Genomic DNA, 9,725 nt, shown 5'->3' with positions numbered 1-9,725 from the left:
ACTGTTTTCAATGTAACACCAACTGTATATAAACTGGGCTCTGGGACTATCATACAGTCTTCTTAACCACAGACTTCGGGATTGAACGACTGTATGCTGGATCCAGAGCGCCTGCGTATGTAATCGGCTGTACTTATTTTATTAATTTGTTACACTTTGCTTCTTGCTCTTAAATCACTTTGTGCGTTGGAACCACAAAATTCGAAGTGGACAATTTTCGTTGAATAGCAACTAGACAAACTTAACAATTTGGGGTCTCTTCAGCGCAGATTACGCTACCGGACGATTCACAAAGCCTACGGATTTCAGTTCCACAACAAAGGGTGGAAACGTGTCATATACGGGTAAGAATGCAATGTGTTTGAGGCCTGTTTATCATTCTGTGTTGTGTGCAATCCAAGGATCGCTGATAAGAACCTAGGGACAAGAAAGAAAAACTGTTTCTTTTTGTTGTCACTGTGCAATTTAATGTGATTTATTTTGCAAAGCGTATGCGTACTTCCTGTGCGTATTTCCTGTATTGTTGCCACGTGTATGATCAGTTGTTTTGATACATAGTCCTGTTACATTTTATCGTGTAATCAATTGTTAAAAGCCCTGAGAAGTTATTACAACCATTAGGGAAAGTATTTTTTTTCTGCGCAGAAAACAAAGTTGTATGTGAAATTGTGAATTGAATGATTGTGAAGATAAGTAGGTTATTAACTGTTGAAAGAGACAGGGAATGTCAGTTGCTATTTGACGAGACAGGTAGGACAACCGAGGATTGGTATACAAAGAAGGTATACTGGAAATGAATATAAAGGTTTTTCGTCGCACTCCCAATAGTAGTCGCAAAGTTTATGGATAGTTAGTATCTCTAAGCGGTACGATTGGACCGCATGGTTGAGCATGTAACCATGATTGTGATTCGGGAGTTGTGGGAGGAGATATGCTGGCAAGGCTGATATTAGTAAATATTTAGTGCGAGCAGTTGTAAAATACTCGGCAGGTGTGCTGGAAAGGCAGGATATTGCAAAGTAGATATTTTTGTTTTCCCAGTTTCTGTGTTAGGGACCTCGCTGGGTACTCTGACAATCACGTGTATTGTTTAGTTGTACACAGTTGAGATGACATGAGTGGACACAGCTTGTGTAATTTGTCCACAGCCAATAAAAAATCTTTAGCAGTAGTTGTGTGCTGCGAAGTGTTGGAAAAGTCCATTTCCACATGGGTGCTAAGCAAGCACTAGAGATGGTTGATGAGGTACTGGTTAAGGAAGGACCAATTGGTTTGGCAAGGTATATTATGTGTGTGAAATATGGTGCGTACGCAATGGTGTACTGCAACAAATGGGTCAAGATGACCAATGAGTATGTGAAACCCTTTCCCAGGGTTGGTAGTTTCAATTCATATGTTTGTTTAAATCATTGAAAAAGAGAATTAAAAACAATGACTGCTTAAAACTGTGGCAACAAGAAGGGAATACGTGGCAGGGTAGTACGTGCGTTCCGTAAGGAAGAGTTACAAAGCGAGGAGAAGGGCGTGCAAGTGCGCCCCTGCCGCCATTTGCGGTTGGGGTGGAAAGTACGGCCGATACCAAAAATGAAACAAGTAATTTATATCCTGTACTAAGCCATTTTAACGGTAATGTTTCTGAAGATGATGAGCTCACTGTTATTGCAGCCATTGCCAATGCTATTAACTTGCAAGAGGTACCACGCAGGCAAGGAAAGGGAGTGATCCCACCAGCAGGGGCAGCGGCTGAAATTTGTGAGTGTAGTGGAGAAAATAATGTTGCGGGGGAACAATTTATTAATCCTGAAAGTAGCAATTTGGTATGTTTACATCCTGTCCGCACAATAACAGTTCCCAATGTGAAAGCGGACAAAGATGGTATAGTTCCCATAAAACATGTAGTAATGCATTGTCCATAGTCTAGATCTGAGCTATATTCAATTATGTCTGATTTCCCAGATCCTAGAAAAGAGTTGGCCAAATGTCAGAAATTTGTTAACGATTTAGGTAATGCACATGAGCCAACTAATAAAGATTGACGAGTGGTGTTTAGGGCCTGTCTTCCTCCCAATATTGATATACAAAAGTTTATTAAGGATTGTATATTGGAGGGAGATAGATCTTTAACCGATGATGATAACCAAGAAAATATTAAACGAATAATCTCACAGTTGGACAAATAATCTCACAGTTGGCCATATAATTTCCAGTTGTAGTGAAATGGAGCAACATTTTTACTATCAAACAAAAAGATAATGAGACTGCAGCAGATTATTTTGCCAGAGCTCTGTCAGCAATGACCCAGTACACAGGGATATCAGACATAAAGGATGAAGTGCATCACAGGAAAGTAGCTGTTATGGTACTAATGGATGGTCTCTTGGAAAATGTGAAGACCAGGGTACAAACCTCTTTACCTAACTGGAGAGGAATCACGGTAGATGCAATTAGAGAGTCTGCCGTGGAGCATGATAAAAACATATGTAAGAGGAAAGAGGCGCAGAGTGATAGCATAATGATGGTAAGTATCCAGGCTTTAGATGGACTACATACACAACTACAAACTTACAACACATACAGAAACGATATACAACAGTGAAGTGTTATAATTGCCATAAAGAGGGACACATAATGAAGTAGTGTAGAGAAGGAAGTTATGGGCCATCTAAGAGGGAATCACATAGATACCCACAGAAAAGACATACGCAAGTTTCAGAAAATTCCCACCAGTTACCCGCACACATCATAGCAGCAAATGCTTTGAGGGAGAGTGATAGCCAGCGCTAGGGGTCAGGTCATGCCTGTATTCTACAGTCAGTTAGGTTAACTGAGAATCTTAGGGAAGAACCTAAAATGACAGTTGATATATCTGGTACAAAACAAACCTTCCTGTCGATACATACTAGGAAAGGTTGCACATGAAGTACAGGACATATTGAACGCCCCACAAAGGTTAATGCTACACTCTGCCGTTCTAGAACAAAGTCCATCTCAGGTAAAGGGAATGTTATTGCAAATACGGACCAAAAGATGGACAGGACACTGGATTGATTTCAAATATAACTCCTGTAATGGTTAATCTGAAAAATGGCAGGCAAGCTCCAAAAATCCCACTTAGGGGTGTATCCTGAAATTGAGAGGCTGCTGCAAGGGATCATAATTCGTACATCCAGCACAGCCAATATTCCCATTTTCCCAGTAAAGAAGAGTGGGGGAAGGGGCAATAGATTAGTCGAGGACCGAATTAACAAAGTTGTTGAGAGCCATTTTCCCATAGTGCCCAATCCAACTGTCATCCTTATGCAGATTCCACAGTCATTTCACGGTCATTGATCTTTGTTCTGCCTTTTTCTCTGTCCCTCTTCATCCTGTCAATATCTCTTTGCATTATCCTAAAAGGGGGTGCAATATACATGGACGAGGTTCCCCAGGGGTTCATTGACAGCCCTAGTATTTCTCCCAAGCCTTACATGACTGCTTGCAATCCTTCCAACCAAGCAATGGGTCTGTTCTGATTCAATATGCAGACGATTTGTTGTTGGGCTCTGATTCGTTTAAGTCATATTTACATCATACTAAATTGTTGTTACTTCAACTTTCACAAACAGGACACAAGGTTGCAAAAGATAAATTACAGCCATGTCAGACTAAGGTTAAATACTTGGGACACTGTCTCATCCAGGGGCTAAGACACTTGACAATGGACAGAATCCAGGCAATACAGAACATGACCCTGCCTCACAACCAACAGCAGATCCGTACCTTCTTGGGATATTGTAGATCATGCATGTCAGATTTTTCTATTCTGGCATTACCATTGCAGGAGTTAGTCTCATCCTCAAAACCTGAGCATGTTACACACACAGAGGAGTCAGAGCAGGCATTCTTTAACCATAAAAATAGTCTGACTAAAGCACCTGCCTTGGGAATACCCGATTATGAAAAGCCCTTTGAGTTATATTGTACGGAAGCTGATGGTTGTGCAACAGGTGTCCTGACACAGAAACATGGTGACGCTAGCAGACCGGTAGCATACTACAGTGCACAATTGGACACTGTGGCAAGATCACTCCCAACGTGTTTAAGAAGTGTAGCACCAACTGCTCTTCTGGTGAGTAAGAGCGAGGACATAGTATTAGGACATGATTCAACTGTCTACACACTACATGCAGTATCTGCTTTGTTGAATTCAGCTCAAACGAGACATGTCTCTTCAGGAAGGTTCACAAAGTTGGAACTAGCTCTGATGGCACCTGCAAACATCACCATCAAATGGTGCAAAACCTACCATATCATCACCACCATTTATTTATATGGCGCCACTGATTCCGCAGCGCTGTACAGAGAACTCATTCACATCAGTCCCTGCCCCATTGGAGCTTACAGTCTAAATTCCCTAACATACACAGAGAGAGAGAGAGAGAGAGAGACAGAGAGAGAGAGAGAGACTAGGGTCAATTTTGATAGCAGCCAATTAAGCTAATAGTATGTTTTTGGAGTGTGGGAGGAAACCGGAGCACCCAGAGTAAACCCACGCAAACACGGGGAGAACATACAAACTCCACACAGATAAGGCCATGATCGGGAATTGAACTCATGAACCCAGCGCTGTGAGGCAGAAGTGCTAATCACTTTGCCACCGTGCTGTCCAAGCATATGTGCCTCGAGATGCACAAAGGGTGGAAGGAGAAGAGACTCTGGTTGGGGATGAGTTTTGCAGATATACTGATACACAATTGTATGGAATATCTGAACTAGACTTTTGCTGTGAGACCTGACATACGTGACACACCATTAGAAAATGTAGATTTTACGTTTTACAGGGATGGGAGTTGTCATAGAAAGACAGACACAGGAGAGCTATGTACTGGTTATGCTGTTGTAGATGACAAGAATATTATAGAAGCTAAACCCCTTGGCCCACCTCACTAAGCCCAAGTGGCCGAACTAGTGGCACTAAGGAGTGCGTGCGAGTTGGCAGAGGGTAAATAAGCTAATATATACACTGACTCTAGGTATGCCTTCGGGCTAATACATGATTTCGGGGCCCTTTGGCGTCTTAGGAACTTTATGACAACAGCAGGCCACATTCACATCACATAAAATGACTCTTGACAGCGATACAGTTCCCTAAGGCAGTAGCCGTCATCAAATGCAAAGCCCACACATTCCAAAAAGCCGGTGTCAGTGGGCAATAGCAGGGCGGATGAAGCTGCCAAATAGGCAGCAGGGTTACCTGTAAATATATCAACTGACAAAATGATGGTTTTTCAGACGACAGACACACAGAAATGAATTGAAATGAAAGATGTGTTCCCTACAGGAAAAGGCAGTCTGAAAGGCGAAAGGATGTGGTCAAGAGTCGTCTAGACTCTGAAGAGATGGACAAGGTAGGTCTGTGGCTCCCCGGGGATATTACCCAGGCCTGGCTGAGGCAGCACATGGTCTGACTCATCTGGGTAAAGAGGGTATTTGTAAGCTGGTCAGAGCATACTGGTGTGCACCAGGCTTTTCTTCTAAAGCCGGTAAGGCAGCAAGATTTTGTCTTACTTGTTTGAGGAAAAATGTTGGGAAGACAATGCCAAGTGAGCCATCCCATATCCCTCCTACAGATGGACCTTTTCAGGTAATACAAATTGACTTCATCCAATTACCACCTTGCAGGAATCTCAAATATATATTAGTTTGTACTGATGTGTTTTTGGTAGAGGCATTTTCAGCTGGCACTAATACTGTTGTTTTTACTGCTAAGAAAATTGTTCTGGAAATTGTATGCAGATATGGTATCCCTAGAATCATAGAAAGTGATAGGGATACTCATTTTACTGGTGATATTTTTCAGAACATATGAAATTATGGGAATTAATATCAGACTTCAAACTCCTTACCGACCACAAGCTTGTGGAAAGCGTAAACGGTACCATTAAGAACAAACTTAATAAGATAATGGCTGAAACTGGATTGGTGTGGCCAGAAGCTTTGCCACTATAGCATAGTGGTAAAGCTTAGCATCATAACCACTCCCAGACCTCCTCTTAATGTCCCGCTTTGAGATACTTTTTAGCAGACAAGCACATTTAATCATAGGTCCACAAGAAGATTTAAAGTGCAATAATGAAGTGACTGTGCAATATCTCATAAAAATTAACAAACAACTAAAACAACAGCAACAGAAACTCAAAATGCTGTCACCTGGTATGCCAGAAACAAACTGTCATGATGTTGAACCTGGGGATTATGTTTTGATCCGCAATTTCTTACGCTCAGGTTAACAGATTGTTGGAAAGGCCTGTACCAAGTCTTGATGACCAGTACCACATCTCTGAAGGTGGCAAGCAGAAAAAGACACTTGGGTCCATTCTACTCATTGCAGGAAAGTCAACAACCCGGAGAAAGTAAAAGACAAAGTCGAGACTGACAACACAGATCTGTCACTTGTGAACCTGTTCCGGGAGACCTAAAGATTGCAGCTAAGACACCTGAACCAATGATGTTGTACTGACTATTATCCCAACAATGGAGTGGCGTATTTTATATTCTTCTTGTTCCAGGATTTTTCTCATTTTTATTCTTTTTAGGACATTCTATTTTTGTGATGGAGGACAGATGATGGAGAATGGGTCCGGTAATGATACTGATGAAGTGGAGTTGGAGGAAAGGTTTATAGAACAATCAGTACAGCCTGTTGCCAAACTCAGTTCAGGGGTCCTTTAAAGATCTTCCAGCTCTGGAACTCTGAGACAGTGTGAGGGGCTATTGTCTGAGGAAAATTATATCTGTAGGTACTGGTACTCCCTAGTTGAAGAGAAGTGCATCCAGCGATGCCAGTCCAATAATAATCTGGATTTGCAAGGGCATCCTCTAGAGGATTATCATTCCCTAGTGCAGTGGTTCCCAAACTTTTGAAGTTCGCAGCACCCTTAGAGTCTCCAAATTTTTTCAAGGCACCCCTCCAAAATAATTATTGAGCAGTCCTGTTTTAGAAGTAGTTGGGTCAAAAAATTGTAATAAGTATTTAGGTCAGGACAGAAATACTTATTTAGTTGTATGCAAAAATGCCCCCTCTGCATCCAGACACACTGCCCTCTCTCACACTGCCCCCCCTCCTCTGCTCTGTCACCCCTAATCTGCCCTGTCTCACAATGTCCCCCTCCACTGCCCCTCTCACGCTGTGTCCCCCTCCAATTGCCCATCTCACTCTGTGTCCCCCTCCACTGCACCGCTGTGTCCCTCCTCTGCTCTCTGTCCCCCTCCTCTGCCCTGCTGTCACCATCCTCTGCTCTCTGTCCCCCTCCTCTGCCCCACTGTCACCATCCTCTGCTCTCCTCCTGTCCCGCTGTCACAATCCTGTCCCCCTCCTCTGTCCCGCTGTCACCATCCTGTCCCCCTCCTCTGTCCCACTGTCACCATCCTCTGCTCTCCTCCTCTGTCCCGCTGTCACCATCCTCTGCTCTCCTCCTCTGTCCCGCTGTCACCATCCTCTGCTCTCCTCCTCTGTCCCGCTGTCACCAACCTCTGTCCCACTGTCACCATCCTCTGCTCTCCTCCTCTGTCCCGCTGTCACCAACTTCTATCCCACTGTCACCATCCTCTGCTCTCCTCCTCTGTCCCGCTGTCACCATCCTCTGCTCTCCTCCTCTGTCCTGCTGTCACCAACCTCTGTTCCACTGTCACCATCCTCTGCTCTCCTCCTCTGTCCCGCTGTCACCATCCTCTGTCCGCCTCCTCTGTCCCGCTGTCACCATCCTCTGCCCGCCTCCTCTGTCCCGCTGTCACCATCCTCTGTCCCACTGTCACCATCCTCTGCCCCGCTGTCACCATCCTCTGCTCTCCTATTCTGTCCCGCTGTCACCAACCTCTGTTCCACTGTCACCATCCTCTGCTCTCCTCCTGTCCCGCTGTCACCAACCTGCCCCACTGTCACCATCCTCTACTCTTCTCCTCTGTCCTGCTGTCACCATCCTCTGCCCGCCTCCTCTGTCCCGCTGTCACCATCCTCTGTCCCCCTCTCACCATCCTTTGTCCCCCTCCTCTGCCAAGATCCCTCTCACTCTGCCCCATGCCAGGCGCCAGCCATAAAGGAAAAAAACAACAACACAGAAACTTACCAATCCGTTGGGCGCCGGGACCCAGCAGCCTCCTCTCTCCTGCAGCTTGTTACTGACGTCGATATTTAGTGACAGCTGCAGGAGAGAGGAGGCTGCTGGGTCCCGGCGCCCGACGGATTGGTAAGTTTCTGTGTTTTGTTTTTTTTTGTCTGGCCCGCGGCACCCCAGTGACAGCGCCGCGGCACCCCTGGGAGCCGCGGCGCACAGTTTGGGAACCGATGCCCTAGTGGGTAATGTCTAAAACCAAACTGAGTGCTGGGTGTGCTCTCATGTGTCTCAGGGACAACATAATGTAGAACTAGTACCATTCCCATTAAACATCTCTGAGGTCCTCGAATTACGGGGAGATAGGTCCATAGACAGGATGTATAATATCACAAGGTCCCCTAGTCTAAAGCTTTGCCAATACTCCTTAGACCGGTCTTTGTTGTGTATAAATATCTCACATGTAAAGAGACTGGAGAATTGGGAAGTTGACCTACTCAATCAGACAATGGCCTGTCACACCAGTATTGATGGGAGACTCTCAAGATCACCAATAACCAGGAATAGTGATGGACATCATAGAAAAGGAGATATTAACAAACATAGGAGAGTATTCATTCGGAAAGTTCCTCTAGGTTATTGTCAAAATGTTATCCATGCCGAAGCTTGTCTTGAACAGATGGAGACAATAGGCATGGGTAGTTTTGTCAAAACTTTATGTAATATTATCAATAATCATACTGTACCTTATGTTCTCCTAGATGATTATGTTTGTGGAAGGAAGGCTTACTCCTGGTTAACTCCGAGTTCCAAGTATTTATGTGTTCTAGAAAAATTGGTTCATGAGGTTATGACCATTACATATGATGAGATGATAGATAACCATAGAACTACATCCGTTTCTATCGGCTAAGACAGGCCTGTCCAACCTGCGGCCCTCCAGGTGTTGTGAAACTACAAGCCCCAGCATGCTTTGCCAGTATACAACCTGTTGATAGCTGGAAGTGCATGCTGGGACTTGTAGTTTCACAATATCTGGAGGGCCGCAGGTTGGACAGGCCTGGGCTAAGAGATCACACCTTGCGTATGTTAGTTATGGATCATAGGGAATTAATCAGAATGGTATTGTCACTCACCGGACCGTGAGTGCCTCTTCTCCCATTATTAGGAACCGTGGCCGCCCGCCATCCTGATGGTCTGCGCATGCGCAGCCTCTATGAACCCTTCAGACCTGTTGCTTTTAGTTAATTGGCTGATCAGGCAACACTCCCTATTTAAACCACCTGTGGCCATTACCTCGTTGCCTGATCTTGGAGTCTCATTCCCTGTGAGTCTCTGAAGGTGTTCCTGTGTTTCTCCTCGTGTCTTCAGTTCCAGCTGATTCCTCTCTATTGCATTGCCGGTTTCCAGACCGCTTCAACTCTCCTGTGTTTCATCGTGTCTTCAGTTCCAGCTGATTCCTGACTACTGCATTGCCGGCTTCCAGACCGCTTCAACTCTCCTGTGTTTCATCGTGTCTTCAGTTCCAGCTGATTCCTGACTATTGCATTGCCGGTTTCCAGACCGCTTCAACTCTCCTGTGTTTCATTGTGTCTTCAGTCCCAGCTGATTCCTGACTACTGCATTGCCGGTTTC

Source organism: Mixophyes fleayi, chromosome 9 (assembly GCF_038048845.1).
Source record: "Mixophyes fleayi isolate aMixFle1 chromosome 9, aMixFle1.hap1, whole genome shotgun sequence".
NCBI lineage: Eukaryota > Metazoa > Chordata > Amphibia > Anura > Limnodynastidae > Mixophyes > Mixophyes fleayi.
The sequence above is the reverse complement of the archived record's forward strand: the minus strand, read 5'-3'. Positions refer to the sequence as shown.